This window comes from Sceloporus occidentalis, unplaced genomic scaffold (genome assembly GCF_023333645.1).
Source record: "Sceloporus occidentalis isolate IW3139 unplaced genomic scaffold, rSceOcc1.0.p SCAF_1, whole genome shotgun sequence".
Taxonomy (NCBI): domain Eukaryota; kingdom Metazoa; phylum Chordata; class Lepidosauria; order Squamata; family Phrynosomatidae; genus Sceloporus; species Sceloporus occidentalis.
The window spans coordinates 106,879,443-106,902,465 of NW_028316981.1; the positions used below are offsets into that span (position 1 = coordinate 106,879,443).

General features: G+C 38.9%; 1 protein-coding gene across 1 annotated transcript in view; it reads left to right on the forward strand.

The window, feature by feature from the left end:
* LOC149321933 (5-hydroxytryptamine receptor 4-like) overlaps positions 1-23,023 on the forward strand; it is a 298,644-nt gene that overhangs the window by 43,248 nt on the left and 232,373 nt on the right. The gene's annotated exons all lie outside the window — the stretch shown is intronic.

Sequence of the window (23,023 nt, forward strand, 5' to 3'; positions counted from 1 at the left end):
TTGTGGGGTATGCTGGGAGGGAAGGAGAAAGAAGATAAGAAAGAGAGGTGAAATCAAGAATGAAAAGTGCATGGAATTAGGTGTCTAAGGAGAAACAAAGAAGAAAGACATTCATACCAGGCTTTTTGCTAATAGTTGCATCTTTGATCAAGAAAGGAAATTGTACTGTGGTTCCATCCATTTAAGATAGGTTAGGATAGGTGAAGAAGTTAGGAACAGAACTGGGAAGTTCATAATCAGAAAGAAAAGCAGCAAAACAGCAGTCTTGTGGTAGTTAATTTAGCAAGTCCTGAGTTTTTGTTGTTGTGTGCCTGCTAGTCATTACCATTCCCACACATTGAACCTTGAAGAAAAGTGAAAGAGAGAAGGATGTGCCCATCAACACATCCTCCACCCCACCCCTAGCCTGAAGAATCTACAGAAACCACTGAAAAGCAACCTGAACCATGGGGGCCAGCAGCTGACATTAAATACACACACATCTTTCTTTTCTTTTCAAGGTATCATTTCCACCCTGAGAGTCTCCCTTTCCCTTTCCCTGAGGGAGATGAGTCCAGTCCTATGATCCTTGTAACCAGCTGCGAACAGCGTCAACTGCCTTTTGGAGCAATTTTACTGAAAGCAGAGATTTAAAAAAAAATACAAAGCATTTCAAATTAAAAAGATCCATCAAGATTTGCAGTAAATCATACTCCTTTCCAAATAGTTGTATTAAGGCTGCATGTAGACATAGTTAATTATATTTAGGTTCAGGTCACTGATTAGATTGTTTATATAATTTGTTCAGTGGTGTACTTTTGTAATTGCTGACATCAGTTTTGGAAAATATTTTAGTCCAAGGCTGAGTTTGTTTTTCCAGTACTCATGTTTTTTTTGCATTTTGCCCCAGTGATTTGAAAACCCCTTCATTTAACTATCCTAACAATAGTATAGAAGTCAGTTTCTGTTCTGGGATTATTAAAACAAATAGCAGACAGATATTTTGAGCATCACTGCAGTGATATGGGCCAGGTTTTTTTTTATAAGACTTGGTGGTGACATCATTGTGTTACTTTGGGTAAAAAAAATAATGTTGCATTAAATCATATATATTTAATCTTAAATATTTAATCTTAAAAATCTTAAATATATATATTTAATTTTAAATACTGCCTTTCTATTGAAGTTATTGGAAATGGGCTGTAAACAGCCAAGGCTTCTAACAATATTGTGTATTTGTGAATGAAAATACAGGATATGTAGTGCTGGATTGTAAGACTGTAAACAGGCCAGAGTTCTCAACAAGACTGTTAATACTGTACATCCAAATTAACTTATTAATATTCTTTGAACAGATCTAGTGTTGGCCTCAAATTATCGGGCCATGTTGGCCCATTTTAAACAGATCTGAGCATCAGTAAATAGCCCTTCTTAAAACTATGGCTTGATCAGGTTTCTTCTAAAGTCTACAGGGTATTGGGGGGGGTGTGTGTGTCTTATGATACCATTTTGGAATTTATGGAGTCGATGGGAGACATTTTGTTGTGTTTGGCAGAAATGGCTAAACTTCGCATGTCTGAGCCCTTGGTTTTGCATTATTTAGTTCAATAAAGTGAGATGCTGTTACCACTGGATTTACAGGGTTCTTCTCCCCTTACTTATAGTATATTATAGTCTGAGGCTTTTCTTCCCTCAGAATTATCTCTTTAACCCTTGGTCCTTTTACCGGCTCCATTTGGCTTGTTTTATATAAACAAATGGCTTGGGCCCAGAGTACTTGGAGGACCGCCTCTCCCCATACAATCCGCCCCGCACTCTCAGGTCAGGTGGGAAAAAACTTTTGAGAGTTCCAAAGATGAGATACGTAGGGACTGCGCAAAGGGCTTTCTCTGCGGTGGCCCCGCAGTCTTGGAACTCTCTCCCTGATGAGCTCCGCTCGGCCCCCTCCCTGGTGTCATTTAAGAAAAATCTCAAGACTCACTTATTCCGCCAAGCCTTTCCCCACATGTCCTGACTGTAATCTTTCCTGTGTATTGCGTGTTGTTTAGATTGTTTACTGATTTTAACTGGTTTTAATCATTAGGTATGAATGATGGATTCTTAATGATGTACTTTATTATACGGTTTAATATGGGGGAGTTTTGTGGTCAAATTTCTATCTGTAATTTTGTTTTATGCTGTATTTTATTTTATTATTATCTTGTAAACCGCCGTGATCGAAGGAATGGCGGTATATAAATAAATCTCATTCATTCATTCATTCATTCATTCATTCATTTCCTTTCCTAGTCCACTCAATAAGTGACTCGGAAATAGGCTTAGAGCATCCTTATCTATTAAATATTTTAATATTTTGGTAGCATGCTTCTGATGTTGGTGCTTCTAAATTACTTCAATCCACTCTTCTATGAAGAAGAAATATAAGTTTTATTTACAGACAGAAGTAGTATCTTTTTATGGATCATTCTCAAAATTTGTTGTTACAATGTGTACATCACTTCCCTTGTTAAAAACGGTCTTTCTCTCCCCCCCCCCCCCAGTTATGAGTCCTGGGTCAATGAACATTCCCCATGCTGACCCAGAGACTGGTCTGGGTAAGCACTGGAGCCAGGAAAGCATGGGTTTGGCTCATGCTTTCCTGGCCCATCTGTTCTACCCATAGGACAGCATCAACAACATGCTTCCTGGGCCTAGGTAGGCTTAGCAATTCTTTACTGTGTTTTTATTCTTTGGTATGAAAGCAAACATGATACATGACCGAACTTTATTGTTCTCTGCATGGAAATAATATTTTCTGTGCAGGAAATGTTGTTTCCTGCACAGAAAATGTTACCTTCCATGGAAATCAACTATGTGCAAATATCATGCAGAATTCCCAATTAGAGCATTTTCTGGGGAGGAAAGAGCATTTTTTGCATGGGAAATAACGTTCCTGCAGAAAAATATTATTTTCTCTCTAGAAAATGCTGTTTCCTGCACAAAACAACCATGTGCAAATTTTGTGCAGAATAAGTCCCAATTTAATCTTGAGATCCTAGTTGTCCCTGTCTTGTGTGAATTTTTTAACATCTTTTGCTTAAGAAGTCAGTGGAACTTCAAAGGCTTCCATGATGTATTTTGTGCATTTCAGTTGGCCAAGGAAGGTATTACTCTTTTGTGGATTCTGTATTTTGTTGTATTTTTCCCCATGGGAGATACTAATTTTGCTGTGGTTTTCCAGATGCACAGGGACTTCTTGAGAAATTCAATGTTTTCTGTTTAAGAAAGGTGCAGTTTAGTTTAGTACGGTTCTCAAGAGAAGTTATTTTTCTGTTGCTAATGGAGTTGAACTTTATTACCTTGTATTGCCCTTTGTCCCTTCTCCTCACATGGCCAAGAAGTGTAGTGGCCTTGACCTGTATTGAGATCCCTCAACTAAGCTACAACAGAAACAACATCTGATACAGAATTTAGGCCTGGGACTCTAATGTCATTACTTTTCCTCTCATCATTTGCCTGATGAAGAAGCTAGTAGACTGTCAAAAGCTTGCATGATGTATTTTGTGCATTTCAGTTGGCGAATAAAGTTATCATTCTTTTGTGGATTTTGAATAGAGATGTTTGTGTGTATGTATGTGTATATATAGCTTCCAACTATGCTTTTATTGCCCAGTTTTCAGTCTTGTTGACAATTTTCCAGATTAGGATTTGTCATATAAGCTTCCTAAAATAGTGCTATTTTTTCCCTTTCATGTGTAGCCAATTGTATTTTTGTGCTTTCTATGTGGTAATTTTGATCATGTTCCTCCCCTTGACAGTTTGAAGACATATTCTTGTACCTCTTCATAGGGGGTGAAGTGGTATTGAAGCAGAAAGTCTTTTTGCTTCAGTCTCCTCACTTTCTGACTGATTGACTGATTAGTCTATTCTTTATGGGCTTGGCTTGAGCTTTTTGCTCTGACATGTATTGTGGTTCTGCAATTCTGTTTTTGCTTATTTAGCACTCTACTAAAATAAACAAAATGTCCATGGAATATCCTGAATATAAATGCTTTTCTATTATCCTTCTTGGTATCTTTCCTTTTAAATGTCCATGGTATCATTCCTGTTTTGTTTTTGTCCTGTGCTATGTTGCTTTATTTGTGGCTTTAGCTGTCACCTTGGAACAAACCTTTTTTACTTTGACAACAGGAGGGACAGCAGCAAAGCTTTGATACTTTTTATGGGTGAAGTTACTTTTTTTTACTATGTTTTTTAAAAATCATAGCACTCAGCTTTCTATCTTTGGGGGACGATGTAAGTGTGTGTGTGTTGTCCTGGTTTGCAACAAGGAAGTTAAACCTTGTAGGATTTTTTAATGGAAAATTGTTTCATGCTGTTACAGGATCTAAAGGGTTTGAAGTTAACAGTCTTTCTTTAATGTTGGCTCCTCTTTTGGAGGGGTTTTATTAATAATAACAAGAAGCTCAACGCAGCTTTTCAATAAGGAGACTTGGGAAGATGTCCTCACTATATGTAAGACCTACATTATGGAACTGATAACATCTTTTGTGCAAAATAAGTTTTTTAAATAAGACATCTGGACACAGTGACACTGACATAAAGTTAAATTTTATTTTTGTTATTGGTTTTTATTGTACACATGCTTCCTTTATACTGCAGTTGCAATTGCAATCTGTTGAGAGATAGGAATAAAATAGTTTTAAAAATTACTTACAGTTCATTCAAGATTGTATATGAGTTTAGCCAAATATGGACTATTAAATCCTTTATCGTGCCTGATATAAGGATATGTTTATGGATTTATCTACAGACATTCCATATCAGTTTCTTGGAAAAGAAGGTTTGAATTTTTTCAGATAAAAAAAGAGATAGTGATTTTTAAATGGGCCAGATAATTTGGACAGGAATGGTTTGGCCAGAAACCTGTTGGTGACTTATGCTGGTGTAATGTTCTGTACCATACATTGGCATAAGGCACTTGTTTGAGCAGTGTGTGACATGGAAGGTGGTGAGGATGGCAAGGAAAGCCATCTGTCTCAGGAGAGAAACCAACTGGAGAGCCAGCAGGACAGCTTTTCTCCCTGACACAGATGGCTTTTGCTGCTGTTCCTCCGGTTGTGGCCACTTTTTCTCTCTGTTGCCATGCTACTTCCTAGCATGCCTCTTCCTCCTATACTGACATAATTATGCCAGCCAGTAAGACTGTAGCCTTTAATAATTTGCACTGTTTATAAACTGCTCTATATTTAAGAAACTCCTGAGTGGTGTACAACAATAACAAATATTAAAAACACAGTAGCTGAAATGTACCCAGTGTTGCCTAGGTCCATACTTCCTTACTTCCCTATTTTATCTATATTATTTATCTTACTTACATCCTATCTTTACCCCAGCTCAGGACCCAAGGTGGCCAGAAAGAATTCATGGGGCCTTCTATTTCCTCCTGCTTCTTTTTTTATTTACCTGTGAAATCCTACCAGCAATACTTCAGAGAGCATACTCCTATTTTCCTAAACCCCCCCCCCAACTTTTAAAAACCTCAGGAATTTGAGCAGCAGTGCCTTAGCCCTGTTTTGTCTCTTTGCCCCTCACCTCAGCAATTGTAGCAGCAGTGTGTCAGAGAGCCCACTCTTGCTTTGTAGCTCTTGAAAATATTGTGCATAAGTTATGGCATGCCTCCTTTTTTTCTCCAAGGAAGTCTTTTATATCAAATTTTGACTTGAAGCTGTCTACTGAACCTTGGGTAACAACCAAAAACACTATGGACCAAAACAGCCAGGCATAAAGGGCAACTTCCATGTGGTTTGGGGGCATGGCGATTAGACAGTGCATGCCCCCAAACCACGCTGAAGTTGTGCCGGGACTTCCTTGGGGTAAGTGACCCAAAAAGGAGCAAATGTTTTCTGCTTCTTTCCATGGTCCATTTGGGACCACAGCAGTGGGTGTGCTTGGGACTGCAGCGACTACATTCTTTCCTGCTTGTCTGTTTCATCCCAGGTCTACGTTTCAGGAATCTAACACAATATCCCAATGAATCATGCCTGTCACAGAGTTTCAGGAATCTAACACAATATCACAATGAAGCCTGTTACAGAGGCTGGGAGCAGACAGAAGGGAGAACCCAGTTTACCTCTAGGGTTTCTGTATGGCCTGACTGTATGGCCAGCTCCCACAATAAGCCCAACACTAATGGACAGTCCACATCACCCCTTCCTGCTGCAAGATCAGACTGTCAAAATGGAGTATTCATGGCTATCAGCCATGCCATTTGCATTTGTTCCGCCTCAAATACATACACACAAGCACATGGACATGCCACGAGCAGCTGCCAACTGTTTCCTTCATCCCACCTAGCCACCAGCCCATTGGATGGACCACCTGACTATTTGTGTGCTTATGCAATCAATTCATGCAAGGGTGACCAAACATATTATGGCCAGCAGTGGCACCTGTGGCTCACATGGACTGGGGAGATTGCTCCTGACTGCTTCAGCCAACCTCCTGCTCCCCTCCCCCCCATGCAGACAACCCCAGAGATATTCTCATTTATTATGACAGATATAAAACAATTGTGCCAACAAAACCATGGCTGTTCTTCCAATCAAAAACAGTTCTGTGTTTTCCTTCTCCTTGCATCAGCTGGCAAAGAATTAAACATGAAACTCTATTCTTGAAAGGTGGACTTCAGCCTTCTGCAAAATCATTTATCTGAAGTGTATGTGTAATCAGAAAGCTCTTACTGAAACCACAATAGTGATACTGTGCTCTTGTCAGAACCACACATGGTTCTGTAATGATGATATGATAATATGATAATATGATGGCAGGCTGACATAATATTATAACACTGAGATAACCTGGTGAATTATTGGGAGGATGGACATCGGGAATAGCAAAAGGCATTGTATATTAATCAAGTTGGTGCTCTGGGTCTGGGAACAAATAGATGAGGCAAATGGTAACAGGGTGAAGGTTTGTGATTTTATGATTCTGCCTTTCCTGCCAGAGGATCTGGTGCTAAAGGAGGGACACTTCCATCCCTTCTATGAGGGCGATCGAAAGATAAACACAGGAGGGGGGGGAGACCAGAAAGGTTGCTTTGATCAGGATCAAAGGCTGGAGACCATGGCCAGGCAGTGGGGTGGATGATGTGAGCTTTTACACTATCCTTTTGGGAATGAACCTCTAGTTCTGACAAAAACCTCAGATGGGTAACTTCTGTCTCAATACCTGGGAACTGAGTTCGCTGTTCATGACAGCTATTAAGTACCTAAGATTTATTATGTGAAATATTTCACTTTTTTTAAACAGAAAGGTGATGGGTTTGGGTATAATATTACACTGGTACAACGTGTATCATATGTGATGGTTCCTAGAGGACAATGGTCTGATGGGAATGGTCTGATTTACTACTAGTAGTAGTACTACTTTTCTGTGTGAAAAAAAAGCTTAAGCCTATGGTCATGTCGAGGTGCTTTCCAACTGGGTCATAGTGTAGTGGAAAATGGAAGAAAGGCAACTTCTTAAATTAATTGTTTCAAATTCTAGATTCTTTGGTCTGTTTCATGTTTATTTGTTTTTCACCATAATCTGTTATTTACAATGCTTTAGTGTTGTCATCCTTGTAGGCTTTATATATTAATAATTATGATCTTCACAGAAAAGTGAAGATCATAATTATTAATATATAAAGATTTCTTACCCTCTCCTGTTGCTGATAGTTGCAGACAACTTTGTTTATGGAGCCTCTTCTGACCTTCAGTCTGATCTAATAGAGTTGATGGTCAGAATTAATAACCAGAAAAAAGTCTATTTGTCCAAGTGAATATATGATACAGATTAGAGTCGCTCTCTGGTTAACCATAGAACATTTATTCCACCTCATAACTTATACTTATCTCAAACATAATGTAGTAGTATGCCTGTCTGGAGACCTGTCATAGATAGAAGAGGCCAGAGTCACTCCTCAGATCACCCCAATTTGTTAATTAATAAAATTATCAAACCAAGGTGAGACCTCTGTTGGCATGGATGTCTCTTATTGAGAAGTTTAACCTGTAAGATGTAAGAAGTGAGAAGAATGCTAAATGTGAAGATATGCAACCTATCCTGGGTGTAATAGAAGATCTAATTAATAACTTTAAGAGGTGGCATTCAAAATTGATATATCTGTAAAAACAGAATGGACCAAGGCTCTTGTGATTCTACCAGTCACAGTCCCAAAAGAAGTTCTGGAAATTTGCTGTAAGGGAGATTTTTTTTTCTGGCCATAAATCTTCTATTTCAGTCCTAAAATGAATCTAAGAAACAAGGAGAGAGGATATAGAGTATTAATGTTTTCTGTATTTTTAAGTGTCCTTGTTTTATGTGCTGAATTTTTGTAATGACCAATTTATAACTTATTTTACAAATTACCAGCTAACAAGCAGCAAAGATTATAAGCTCTTATGAAGTCTCCCTTTCTTATATTTTTAATTGGGTTTTAAAAAGAATGCTAACAAAGAAAAAGGGAAAAATACCCCTCCCCCCTAAAAAAGCTGGGCAAGCACAAGGATAGGAATGTGAGCCAGGCATATACATTAGCTTAAGCTGGTCATACTTCTATAAAACACTTTTTTTGTGACAATATCTGTTAAATATACACTCATTAGTAGTTAAAGCAATGAGAGCTCTCTTGTTTAATAATAATGATAAATTGTCTTTACCTGTACTTTGGTGAGCATTAAGTCTATCATAAGTAGTGTTAGGAGATTGTCAATTTGGATAATGAGATGATATGACTCATTAGAAAAGACATTAATGCTTGGTGAAATGGAAGAGAGTAGGAAAATAGCAAAGCTTCCTTGTAGGTGGATTGATTCAATCAAGGAAGAAGCCTCTGTTTCTAAGACTTTAGTAGGATTGTTGATGACCAAGGATCTGGATGGTTTCTCACTCATAGGGTCACCAAAAGTCAAAACCAGCTTAAAAATAATTAATAGCAGCATATAGTTATTTAGCCTTGTGTTGACAAAGAGAGGAGGCTTACAAAGAGAGGAGTCCTGAACCTAGATGCATACATCACAATCTTATATCCTTATTTGGCATATTACGCACAAGAAGCCTCCGCTTTTCAGCAACTCACTCTTTCAATGCTTGTAAATTACAGACAAGTTCCATTAATTCAATGAGACGTGCACTTTTTCACCAGTTGTTCTTGCCCTACAAGGCCCGCTTGAGAATGCTCTCATGCATCAGCAAGGACCCAAGGCTTGTATACAGAAAGAGTGGTCCCCTCCTTGAATTAATGGAACTTGTCTGTGTAATTTGCAATTGTGGAAAAGCAGCCATGTGTCAGTTGGAGGCTCACATTGGACTGCTCATACACACTGCTTGCAAAGTGAAGTGAGAGGGGGGGAAAAGGCACCAAGCAATGGAGGCTTGGCATTTTGTTGCTCCTTTCAGCTCACTTTGCAAGCAGGGCAGGTGTCTGCATGCATGGAATCCAAAGTGAACCATCTGTAGCAGTCCCTGCCCATCAGTCTCTCCTTGTCACCATTTGTCCCACCTCCTCTCCTTCCTCTAGGCTTAGGCTTTAGGTTTTTTGCCTGGCTAGCCCAGGAAAGCTCCATTAGGAGAAGGCTTTCAGAGTCACAGAGGAGGAAGTGCTGAGCATCTTTGATCCCTCTGCCATCATCCTCAGGTCACTGGTTGTGCTTATGAATACTGGGATAGCTCTTGAAGCCTCATCAGTGTGTGTGTGTGTGTGTGTGTGTGTGTGTGTGTGTGTGTCCCTCCTTGGCCTCTCTTGGTTCACATCCTCTTTCCTAATATGCAGCCAGGCATGCAGAGTTTTATCCTGGTCTATTGGCATTGTTATTCACACTGCCGATGATGCAAATCTTTTGAAAAACAAAAACAGGAAAACCCCCAATATTGATTATCCTTGGTTAGATGGGTTTTTTGGAAGCCCCAAATAATAATAAACTTAATCAGATGCATTCAGGATGCATGTGAATAACACAGATTCAACCCAGATTCATCCTGGATTATTTTCACCATCTGAATAGCCCCAAGTCCTCTTTCAGATGTCTCCTTGGTTAATTCAGGAGGGTGGGCAGCCACCTTTCAGTTAGTCCTTAAAAGTTACATAAAATTAAACCATGGATAAAGGAATGACAATTATCACTTCAGATTATGCATTATGTAAGAAAAGTGACATGTTTTTGATACTACAGAACTATTTATTTAACAGAAAGAATGTTGAGGAGGCATTTTGAAAATAGCTTGAATAAAGAATATTAGTATAATGCAGGATTTTTTTTAACCCTCCCTGTAAAACAGTAAACATGGCTTGTTTTTATGGGGCTTAATGCATTTTGTCTTTTTAATGTGCCCTTGCTTTTTGTACTGAATGTTGCCCTGACAAATTTGTATTTTCATTGCAGGTTATATTCTAATGAACAATAAAGAATATATTCTTTCATTAAGTTGTTTAATAATTTCTCCACAGCTGCACTTTGAGCATTAGGTTTTGTCTCAAGTGGTGTTAGTAGGTGGGCTATGTAGGGACTGCAGTTACCTCTGAGCCTACTTCTGGCAAAGAAAGGAGGCATGCCTTCATAGTCTAAAAGCTGGCTGAGATCAAGGGCAGGGAGACATATCGTACACGTGAGAGTGTCCTGTGCATCCAGTTATGTTTTTCCAGCTGGATACACAACAGTTTGAGATCATCCCCTGGGACCTCTAGATGACCTCCTGGAGGCTCCAGAGGATACCTGTCAGTGCATGTCCAGCTATCGGAAAATAGCTCGATGATTCTCTGCCACTCTTCCTACTCTTCCCAGCTAGGATAGGGCCATGTTGGGAAGAGGTTGAAGGAGAGAAGAAAATTATGGAGGGAGGGAGGCATTTTGATTGTTGTGCATTTGGCAAAGAATTCCAACCTCCTCAATGAACAAAGAAGTGTAAGGAGTGGGTGTAAATTTGATTTAAACCGTCATATCTCACTAACAGGATGTCAGCCAGTGTTCCGATTGCATTTCTAACAAAGTACCTCTTGGTTTCTCTTCATGCAACCTGCTGAGGCTATAGTTTTGTTGTCTTCATTAGTTTATATTGACTTTGTGCCACACTGCCACCAACTGAGGTAGCCTGTGAACATGGCCCATGATTCCAACACAACCATGCTCTTTTTGACACTTTTATCACAAAATTACAGTACATAACCTATTTGTATTCTTAGTTCTTCTTTTGACATTCTTGGTTGACATAATAATAATTTGTGGACTGTGGCTCCGGAGATGAGAAACAAAACCTACTAAAGCTCATTAAAAGAGCCTATAGAAGTCTCACTGCACATGTGAACAAGTTCCTTCAGTGATGATCCCAAAGTTGTGCCTCCAGATAGTTGTTTGAGTTTTTCTGAAGACACATATGTAATTATTTCAGGGTATTTGATATACCCCATCCAGGAAGGTGAAGGGTATTTCATAAACCCCTGAGATGACATAGTTTGGTATTCCATATGTTTATTTGCTCTTATTTGATGGTAGAGAGAGGTAGAGGAGCCTAAAATGAGAAAAAGCATAGGAGATGCCAATGGCTTGGCTGAACAGATCCCATTTAGATAAAGATAGAAGAAGAAAAAGTCAAGTTTTACAATTCATAGTGAATGACCTAATGATTTCCAAAAGAAAAAGAAAGAAAAATGATGAGTACCCTGCATTCTGATTATCATCCTTCACAGAAGTTGAAGCTCTAAGCAAAAAATAGTATCATTTACGGGATCTTTTGCAATATTGTTGGTACTGAATCAAATGGGGAACATTGTTGAGACATGTTCCAGGCAGTAGCTAATGGTTTTAAGGCATTGTGCCAGTAGTAACTAGCTCCACTGACAGTGACAGAAAGGTGTTCTTCCAACCAGTAAGCCCCAGCTTGTCCCTCTGGCTTGAGTACTGTTCTTATCCAGTAGTGCACCTAGACTGAATGTCTGGCTCTCCAGGAATGATCTGCTTCTCTCTCTCTCTCCTTCCTTCCTTCCTTCCTTCCTTCCTTCCTTCCTTCCTTCCTTCCTTCCTTCCTTCTTTCCTTCCTTCCTGGCAGGATTAATGTTATAGATCAAGTGAATCAAGTGATTATGTTGCCCCTATTGTGTATCCTGATTTTTGCCTCTTTCTGTTGTTGATCATGACTTCAATTTCTGTTTGTTTCATTCTGTTCAGAGTGGTAGTTTTTGTTTTAGGTATCTTATTATTCTCATAATATTATCATAAACTGCTTCAAGGGCTCTGTGCTAATAAATTTAAATAATGACTCAAGATGTTATTTTTGTGTAAGGCATAAGAAGTCTAACAACTAGCATGGCTAAATTTAAAAAAATGTCTGAAATCTTCTCAATGATGTCTGTATGTAGAAATGGTTAAAAATGTATTTAGCAGACAAAGTAGATTGTTGGAATTCATGAACGTATAATTTTTGACACTCTTGGATAGGCCTAAAGCTCATGTTGTCAAACATTCCTTTATTCTAAACTGTCATCCTAATCAAGGCTGTGCATTTTCAGCAGTGGGCACACATGACATAGAACATTTTCATGTATTGCAATCATGTACACATAGTGACAGACAGGTCCTGATGTGTTGCCTGCTTCTACTTCTCAGAGCACATGACCTCACATCAGTGAGCACATCTGCATAGAAGTCATAATAGCATGTGGTTCACAACATCCCAGCAATGCTCACATATAGTATATAGATGGGGCAGTTGAAACTATATGCATGAGACAGTAGGCAGAAGTTGCCATATAATGTTTGGAAATGGCATGTGTTGAAGATGTACAAGGCAGCCACTGCAATCATGATCATATCACCCCACTCCTATGCCATTGGCATAGGTCTACAATATCATCATATATATGTTGGGTGCACTGTGTCTGTTCTTCTTATTCATTAAATGAAAGTGATCTCATTCTAAGTAGTGATTGATTAAATCAAAACAATCCCATTCTAGATGATATTTCACTGTAATGATGAGGTGAAGAAGAAAAAGCTGTCAGATCTATGAAATATGTTCATATATGCTCCAGTCTACTACCAACCTTAAAATTTAAATGAATGCACTATATTTAATTGAATAGGGTGAAGAAGAAACTGCCCTGTTGATTGAAATTTCATCAGGGTTTTAGGATGATTTTAGTTTAATCATCATTGGCCAGTTTTCTGCTGTAACCACTGTAACGTACTCAGTGAGACAGGCCAGTATGATATAAAGAGATTCAAAGGGTCTGTTGTTTCTATCTCATATACTACATATGAGACTTTGTGGCTATTGACCAGATCTGCATGATGCAGTTGAGAAGCTGGCATTCATTGCTTGTATTCCTTTTCATAGCCCTATCAGAATGTTTAACACACAGTGAATATTGCAAGATGCTGTTAAACCATGTCTGCATTCTGAAGAAAGCTAATGAATGCCAAGCTGCTGGGTGCTTCCAGGTGAGGCTTTTCTTGTGCAATTGCCTTATTTTGTTCACAATATTTTACAAGGGGAACACATGATAGTATTTTCAATTTGTAACCCTCTTATGTTCCCCTGCTGCATCTTCCATTGTTGTTTCTCACCAGAAAAAAATCAGTTGAGGAAAGAATGATCATTAGCATCCCTGGGAGCTCTCCATGTGGGAGAACCATTGTCAGTGCTTTGCATGACTTCTAGGAGGATTATCTGTTAATTCAAAATGAAAGACATTATGAAAACATTAATGGGGACAAGGGGATTTTGAATGGGGACAAAGGGATTTGGCTTGGAACATGGCTTGATTGATGTTTGTGATGTTTGCTCAGTTGATCGTAATAAATCTATACATGGTCAAAATGATCAATCAACATGGACACGACCCTATTGAAAACAAGTAATAATTGGATGTTTTCTGCACATAAAGATTGTTTACTAACGCTCTTGTTTTTTACATACTATAACCAATAGTTTCAAGAAATTATTTTCCAGAGCACATCTTTTGTATATTCTGTATATTGCTCTCCCTTGCTCAATAAGATGAAATGTTTATTTTTCACAGACGGATGCTATTGATGGTAGCACATAAAAGCCTGGGATGGCACATTTCTACTGATTATAGCATATAAAAGCTTACAGTTCCTTGGGCTGGCTGGGACATTATTTGACTTTTCAGCTGCAGCTAAGCAGCTCTGTGCTTGTTCAATTTCTGTGTGATTGTCATGGAACCAAAAATAAATAAGTAATTAAGTAAAAATAATGCTAAACCATATTCTGAAAATTTCTCTTTTGTTCATTCACTTCACTTCCAGGCTGATACAGCATGGAATGCACAAACCCAATGTATAATTTTTGAAAAGATCATTAAACACACACACACCAACATGTTTTAGGCTGGAATCCTAATGGAAAGTAAGCCAAATGGAACATAATTGGATTTACCTCTGAATGCATAGAATTGCACTGCTAGAACATTGTTTGTTTTTACAATATGTCAAGCCCACTTTAAGGACTGCTGTTACCAGAAGCTCATCCATGATGGCTTGTATATATGCAATTTGTATATTGTATTTTGTTGTCATCACACTGGCACATTGTTTGATGCCTTTTTGTTCTATGAAAGGGTGCATGAATCATGAGAGCTAGGAGGAAAAATATCATGACAATGGGAGTATGCTAGACTACCCAGCTTTCTTTGTAACTGAAGCTCATGGCTGTAATCATGAATTATTGAGTAAAGAATTGTGGTTGTTCTTCTCTAGTATGCAAAGTACGAGAACCCTGTGAGAATGAAAATTCCTTCTTGACTTCCAAGTCACTACTGTAGTCAAGCAACCTGCTGGGTGTTGGCTCCTCTAAAGCCTTTTTAGGAAACATGGTCCAATCATGAAGATTCCTTGTCTCAAGCAAATTGGAAGATAATTCAGATCCAAACTATTGGACATTCAAAAATTTAACCTCACTCTGAGAATACCCAGAATCATTGCTCTATTATGTCCTCAATGGAATCTATACCTGTTCTTCGAACATAACTGTTCAGCAGTCATTTCTGATGCTTGGTGTGAACAGATTCTGTCGGATTTGTCTATTTGCCAGACTCCTCCTTTTCATTATCATCTTCATTTTCTCCTCCAGATTTGGGACTCAGACGGAACTTGCTTCCTATTCTGATTTGTAATCTCTTTCTACCACTGCCACTCTGCTGTGCAGACTAAGCCCTGTTTTCAGGGCTCTTGCAGCCTTGTGGCTTTCTTTGTCCAGGTAGTACATTCTCCCTGTGAAGAACTTATTTCCTGCCTTCAGGTTACTTCCGTTGCAGGGGCACGGCATAGTCTTGCTCTGAGCACAACTGTGTGCCTGGAACCCCTGCGGGAGCGCTGCACTAAATACACAGTTACAGCATCAAGGCTGCTTGTCATTTGTGGACCTCTAGGAATCTCAGAGAGTTGTATTGTACATTAACTGCAAGTAAAATAAGACTGCTGCTAATTGTTGACTTAAAGCACCATTGTCCAATGACTAGTAAAGTCATTGTGGTTGGCTTTGTTGGAGTAGGCTCCCCTTTCTTGCTCCTGCCCCTTGTGTTTCACTGTCTCTTTCCATGTTTGCTTTTTTAAAAAAAAACATTTTGTGGTAAGACAGGATCCAAGGAGAGACCATGTTAATGTTCCCATTCTAAAATTATGTTGTTGGATTTATTAGCTGCATACTGAAGGTCTCTGTAGTTGCTAATAAGAGTTTAGGAAGCCATTCCCTTTTAACCTGATTCAGCCTTACATGAATGGGATTGAAGACCAGAGCTGTGGTGCTGAGGTGCTTATCCTACTGTGGGATCCTGAAGCCAGTTAGGTAGCTTGTCCCCACTGTGAATATAGAGGTAACTAGTTGTGACCTAGGTTGCTTTCACCTTCTAGCCTCATAAGGTACACTGTCACTCCCACTTGCCCTGCTGTTACCCTTTTAATACTACCCTTAAGTATATAAGGGCTAGGATCCCAAATGTCTTCATAAACCAGTTCCAATAGATTACGTAGTGCTTCTTTACAGATTACAGTAATCAGACCAGTGAGAGTCAACCACTATAAAACCAACAGAAATAAAGCATCTTGTGTAAGTTAACTTCAAGCTTGGTATGGTTACATGTGAAATCAAACACTTGGTAAGTTTGTAGCCACAAATTTTGGATGATACTATAGTTTGCTATATGGCCAACATGGCTAGCCCGGAAACATAATTCTCTGTAATTCTCTTTCTATTTAGCTCCTCATGCCATGTGGCCCACACAATATCATTTAAATCCAAGTCACTATGTTGTGCTTAGGCCTCCCCTAGTGCTGCAACATTCTTGCTTTTCCCTATTTGGCTAATCATAGCTCCTGGAGTCACCTTGTCTTTCTCTGTTATTGCTATTAGAAATAGTTTGCTGATCCAGTGCTAGCAGGATCTTTATTTACATAATAATGGTAAAATAAAAACACTGTACAGTACTGAAATTGCTAGTGTTATTAATTTCCTCACTTTTGTTGAAATACAGTGTACGTCTATTGTGATTTGCATCTGCAAAAGATTCCAACATTCCTTGGCATGTGTATGTGTGTATATCTTTGAGTTTGCTTGTGTGTGTTAACAAGGCTATTCCCTAGTATTTCTAAATAATTATTAACTCTGTTACATTAATTTCATCATACATTTCATCGCAAGTGATTAGCTACCCCCCTCCATAAAGAGGGTGGGTTGAAAGTCTTTTTAAACACATACTCTATTTCTGTCAACCCTTATGTAACTTATCAGTGTGGGCATTACTGCCAAATTTCACACTTATCTAGCCATTCTGATAAGGTCCTGTGGGAATATTGTGTGTATAAAATCTGTGTTGCTCCTGTAAAATGGACTTTCTTCATCTTTTGGCCTTGTATCAGCTTGTAAGTATATATTTGTGTGCTTATTAAAGGCCTATGCTGAGAGGGAATAACTCATAAATTGTGGTAATATCTCTAATTTTCTCCCAAAATATTTTTGCCATTGGACATTTTTTAAACCAAATATGACAGGATTCCTCATGTTGTTTTTAAAAATATCTTTGATTCATAGGGTATAAAGTGATGCAATGAGCCTTTCAAAAAGTTGAGAAGAGTTTTTTTTCATTCTTTTTAGGGAGAAGATTATATCTCTTCTTCCATAGGTTTCTTCTCAAATTTGTTCTGGGTAGATCTTTGACCACTGTGTTATAAAGCTGGTTTGATGCTGGATGGCATTATTTGCATGAATACCTCTGATAAAAATTTTTAAATGGGGTGCGGGGCTTCTTATGTACTTAGTATTCACTGGTATAGATGTTTTCAGTGTAAAATGAAGGAGTCCTTAATATAACCTCCCAACAGAAAATAATTTCCCACTTACTTAGAGCTCCAAAATTGCCACCTCCAAATCTGTTTTTATTTAAAAGAAGAAAAAATAAGGGTGTGTGTGGGGAGAATCAAGTGCAATAATATCTGGTGGGCCCTTAGAAATGTTGTTCATTGTCAGGCATGTAAACTGAAAGTTCTTGGTTACTTCATGTTTGTACCTAATTTTTTTCAAAAGAGGGAATCTGGGGACTGAGCAAGGACATGGATGAGCTAGAAGTAAGGTAATGAAGAAAGGGGAACAGTTAGCAATAGTGGCCAGTGGGGGAGGAAAAGAGAGGTCCTGTGTTTCTGACACAGGAGTACAAAAAGGAATGGCTACAGATGCTGCTCAATTCAAAATGTGTGAAAGAGAGGCTGCATAATCCAGAATGTTCTCTTCAAGAAATCCATTAAAGGTATGGGAGCACTGACAGTCTGGGTTGTGAATGTATAAAAGAGAAAATCTAGAGGTACTTGGAGGTTTGGGCAAATGTCAGGGGTTAGGGAACTTGGAGAGTTTCACCAGAAATTGTTTTTGAAGCCCCCATCCACAAATGTTCCCCAATGCACCTAGGAGACATGGGGCCAATTTCTTTTCATTTTTGGCCTTCTCTGAGTCATGTTAGGCCTTGAAGAGTTCTTGCTTCCAAAAGAGGGTGACTCAGAAGTCACCTTCCATGTTTCTGGGCAGCGCATATGGAGGGAATGGTACATGGTGAAATTTCAAGCAACCTTCTAGGAATCTTTTTGGGGGGTATTGGAGGGTGAAATTGGGGGAGGGCATGGAGTTCAACAAAAGCACACAGTCCTGGGGGTCAGATGAGGCTCATGGCCCAGACTTCCCTCACCCCTAGATTATAGCACAATGGGATAAGGAGGATGCTTAGAGCAAAAGCATGGAAAGGGGATTGTAGCTGAAGAATTTTCTGGGATCCAGATGCTTTTGGAAAGTCAACAGGAAGGGTTTCAGGTTTCTTGTTTGGTTTGCCTCCTTCCATCAGTAACTAGCACACAGGTACCTACTTTTGAAAACAGGGGTTCTGTTACCATCTCCAACAGCCTTTCGTGAGCTTTTCCTCAATAAATCTGCTTAATCCTTAAAAACAAAAAAAGTAATCAAGGCCAGAGCCATGATCACATTTTGTGGCAGTGATTTCTATAAATTAATTGTATATCTAGGAAGAGCTAATAATGAAATAAAGTGAATAGCTGAGTAACCAGAATTTTACAATCCTCATTGCTTTTCTACTTTTGCTTTTATAAATCCTTCAAACTGCAGTACCAAGAAATCCTATTTTATATATATCAATCAATCAATCTAAGGATGGTTTACAGGATAGTCTTTTGAACATCTGTTTTTAATTTTTGATACAAAGATGAACATATAGTGATCACGTAAAAGTGTTTACTGTTAGTAGTACAGTAAATACATTTGCTTCTCTAATAACAGAAACCTTTAATAAGGAAGTCTGCAGGATGCCTTGGCAAAGAGATCACCAGAAGGAGTAGAAAGGAGTATAATCTTCAGAAACACCTGTATTATTTATTTATTTATTTATTTATTTATTTTCTTTTTAAAAAATAGGGCATTGTCTTCCCTTCTATACAGGCCATATGTTCTGAACATTTTAAATGGTGAATTAGATTTATTGTACCCTGGAATTACCACAACTTCCAGAAAAAGGTGGTGTGGAAAACATACTGCAGTTTGAGACTGCTTTAACTGCCCTGGCTCAGTGCTAGGGAAGCCTGGGAATTGTAGTTTGTTGCGGCCCCAGAGCTCTCTGACAGAGGAAGCTAAATGTCTCACAAAACTACAGTTCCCAGAATTCCCAAAGCAGTCTCAAACCGGATTAATTCTGCAGTGTGTTTTGGACCTAAGTTGGAAAGGCATGTTGTGTACCCCGTGTGACAAAGAGATATCATATACTGACAACACAAAGTTTAAAAAAATCTTATGACTTAATATATGGTCTAGTACAGACCGGCGCTTTGCTCCAACCTGGGGCCGAAAGTAGGGCTCAGGAGAGTGGAGCATCCACATGCTCCTGAGCCCTAACACGTGCCATGGATGCCATCTTGGCATGCTGCCATTTACACAGGGCGCACAATGATGATATCCATGCGGCGCAATGCCCAAACAGCATGGCACCATGCAGATGTCATCATTGCACATGAGCATGCCAATGGCGCCCCATGCACGGCGGAAACAGTACCTGCTGGGAATGGGTTCTATTTAAGCCTCGTGGAGGCCTAGCGTTTGTCTGCTGTGACCTCCATCTGGGCAGAAAGGGGTGGCATCTGGCTGCCCCTTTCTGCCTGTCTGTATCCCTCTATGTTATCACGGATAAGCACTTTCTCATTATAATCTTTTCCCATTTATTTCAGACTTGGACAAGTAGCATATAGCCCTGAATCTTGTTGGTCATCCCAGTTATAGCAAACTAGAGTAGTCCCACTGAACCAATTGCCGAATGTAAATCCCATTGACTCAATGGGTCCTCTTTGGTCAAGAATTTCAACAGAATTCAGGTTGCAATCTATGTGAAAAAATAAATAAAAATGCCTTGAGATGTGCATATCCTAGAACTTGAAAGCATGATGAATTAGACTGGTTCTCATGGTGAGCTTGAGAAATAAACTGGATCAATAGCAGGCACTGTCATCTACAGGGAATAAATAAAATGTGTATATTTTCTGGATAACACTATTCACAAGACAGCTAATTAAACTGACTGCTCCAAGTAATTCTGCACTAAGGCTGAAATAAATATTTCATTATATCTGGAATTTGACGAGTTTACCTTAGTTGTTAATTAAAGCACTGAATGAGAAATTTAACATTCAAAAACTAGGTTAACAATTTAAATGCCAGAATTCTCCTCAAAATCCAGGCAGGCTGGTTAGCCTTTTGATGATTTTTAAAATCTAAGTTGGAAGGCTTCAAGTATCAATTTGCTTAAATAGTCAGCAATGAAAATATAAATTGTAAGTGCATGCTATCTATCTAAGAGAAAAAGTCCATAGGTTGTCAGATATAAAATATTGTCAAATATGGTTACTAGTAGTTTTCCAACTGGTTTCTGGGGATCCCTGGTCTCTTTATCAGTGAGAACCTAAATAACATAGGACAAACTCTCCAGGATAAGAGTATTTACTAATCTTTTTATATGCTGATCTGGTAATCCCATGGGGGAAAGCATTGTGGTTTTAACATATAAAAGGACACAAAAATATGACAGTGAAGCCCAGTGTTGTCCAGTATGATGCAATCATGTGTTGTACATGTTCTAGGATCTTCTTCAGAATTGGGGGATGTCATTTTGGTTGGAAAGTGAGATACAGTCCTCTCATCAGATGGATATTCACTTAGAATATTTTCTGCCTGGAGAAATAAATAAATAAATATAATAATAAACCCACTGATTCCCTCGCCCCCAAAACATCTATTAACTACTGTAACATTCTATGTTAAAATAAACCTTAGAATAATCCGAGACAGGATACTGGGGATACAAGGTCTTCAATGTGATGGTCTGTTCAATGGGTGGCTGGGTACATTATTCAGGAAACATCTGCCAGAAGAGATCTGTCTTGACAGCCTTTTTAAAGCTGTCCAGACTGGTAATATGGTGGATCTCCTCCGATAGGCTGTTCGGTAATCTGGGAGCGGTTGAAGAAAAGGTCCTCTGGGTGACTGCAACCAACCTGGTCTTTATAGGCTGAAGAAGATTCTTCCCAGAGGACCTAAGTGTGCGGGGTGGATTATACGGAAGAAAACGATCCCATAAATAGGTTGGGCCCAAGCCATGAAGAGCTTTAAAGGTTATTACCAACACCTTGTACTGTGCCCAGAAACTAATGGGCAGCCAGTGGAGCAATAGAATAGGTGTTATATGGTCACCTCTAGTTTTTCCAGTGACCAACCTGGCTGCCATATTTTGAACTAACTGAAGTTTTCGGACTAGGCACAAGGGTAGCCTCATGTAGAGTGCATTTCAGAAGTTGAGTTATGAGGTTACCAGCATGTGTACCACAGTTTCCAAGTCCCCTGATTCCAGGAAAGGACGCAGCTGGCGTATCAGCCGAAGCTGATAACAAGCACTCTTGATTCTTGCATTTATCTGATTAGACATCTGCAGCGATGAATCTAGGAGCACCATCATGCCCATGGATGTGGAATTATCATGAGCAGAAGCCACATAATTTTGCAAAAAATTGGAATTACTGGATTGAAGCTTCCAATGCAAAGTGAAGTAGTGTATCCTTGAAGGAGCTTGGCCACAATGGTCTTTTAAACTTCTTTATTTAGGGCTTCATTCCAAAGAATGAACACACAGAGATCATGTTTGGAACTATTCTCAGCAATAGAATCTTGACTTCATCAAGTCATTTGTGATTCAGAGCTACTTTTCATCTCTTAAAGATATCAACTCAGATACTAGACCCAAATCAGTTTGTAAATTAGACTGAGCTTGTTAAGTTTGGGTTGAGTTTGTCGTATATTGTTCTTAAAAAGTCTGGCAATGGGCTTGAAGTGAACGTGAAGAGCTTTTCCTAATACCCCACCATGACGACTTGAAATCTTGCTTTTTTAATGGAAAATTTCCCATAAATCTAACCAATGAGAGAGAAATAAACAATGTTCATATGATGATCTAAAGCAGGGTTAGGGAATCCGTGATTCTCCAGGGATTTCTGGACTCCAGTTCCCATCAGTCTTGGCTGGTTTAGCCGGTGGGGTGAGATAACTGGAACAGAAGATCATCAACATCTCAATAGGAACAGATTTTCCCGTCCTGATCTGAGAGTATGCTTTGATTTTACATTTACCTCAAAACACTTGTCCACAGGCATGGCAGTCACCAGGTAGAGTGAAGAAACTTGCTTAATGTAATGAATTGCAATAGATAATATTCCATGGAGAATGTTTGTGTGAAACCTTCCAGTGTACTATATCATTTTCACTGAAGCAGGAATCTTCAACTGTTTTCATCAAGATAGCAGAGTCTGTGATTTCAGCTGGGCCAGGTAGCATCAATTTACATTGATTATGCTGATTCAAGCTTTTAAACCTGAATTGCTCTGTGCCAGTTCCACTGTCCTGGGATCTGTGCAGATCAAATGCTACATGACTTTGATTCTTTAGCTAATAACTTGGTGCTTTATTGCCTTAATTCCTGCAGTGTTTCCCATAGGGTGTAACAAGTCATGGAGTGCTATTTGTTTTGCTCTTCAGAGCATTGCTCTCATAGGAACACTTGATTATTATTATTTTTTTTTTTTTGCTGTTTTTCTTATTTGGTTTTACTTGTGATTTATGGTGGAGCATCTGAATGATGGAGCCAGATTCTACACTGAAAGCCCCTAATGTATTTATGTGCAATTCAGTTAATGAAACAATGTAACATCTAACTTTCTATGTTGGACAAAGAGCAGTAATACTACTGTATTTAGGGCTGTCCAGCATGAGGGAAATTTGGATCCCCATCCCTTCCATCTCTCTCTGACCCAGTTCAGCAGTGACTCCCAAATCCATACCAACTGTCTCTCAGCCATGATTTTTGTTCCCATTTTTAATACTACTTGTACTGCATGCAAGTATCCTACATGCTTAATGCATTAAAGTAGCTGCTTTAAAGAAAACAAACATTATAGCACCCTGGATTAAAAATAGT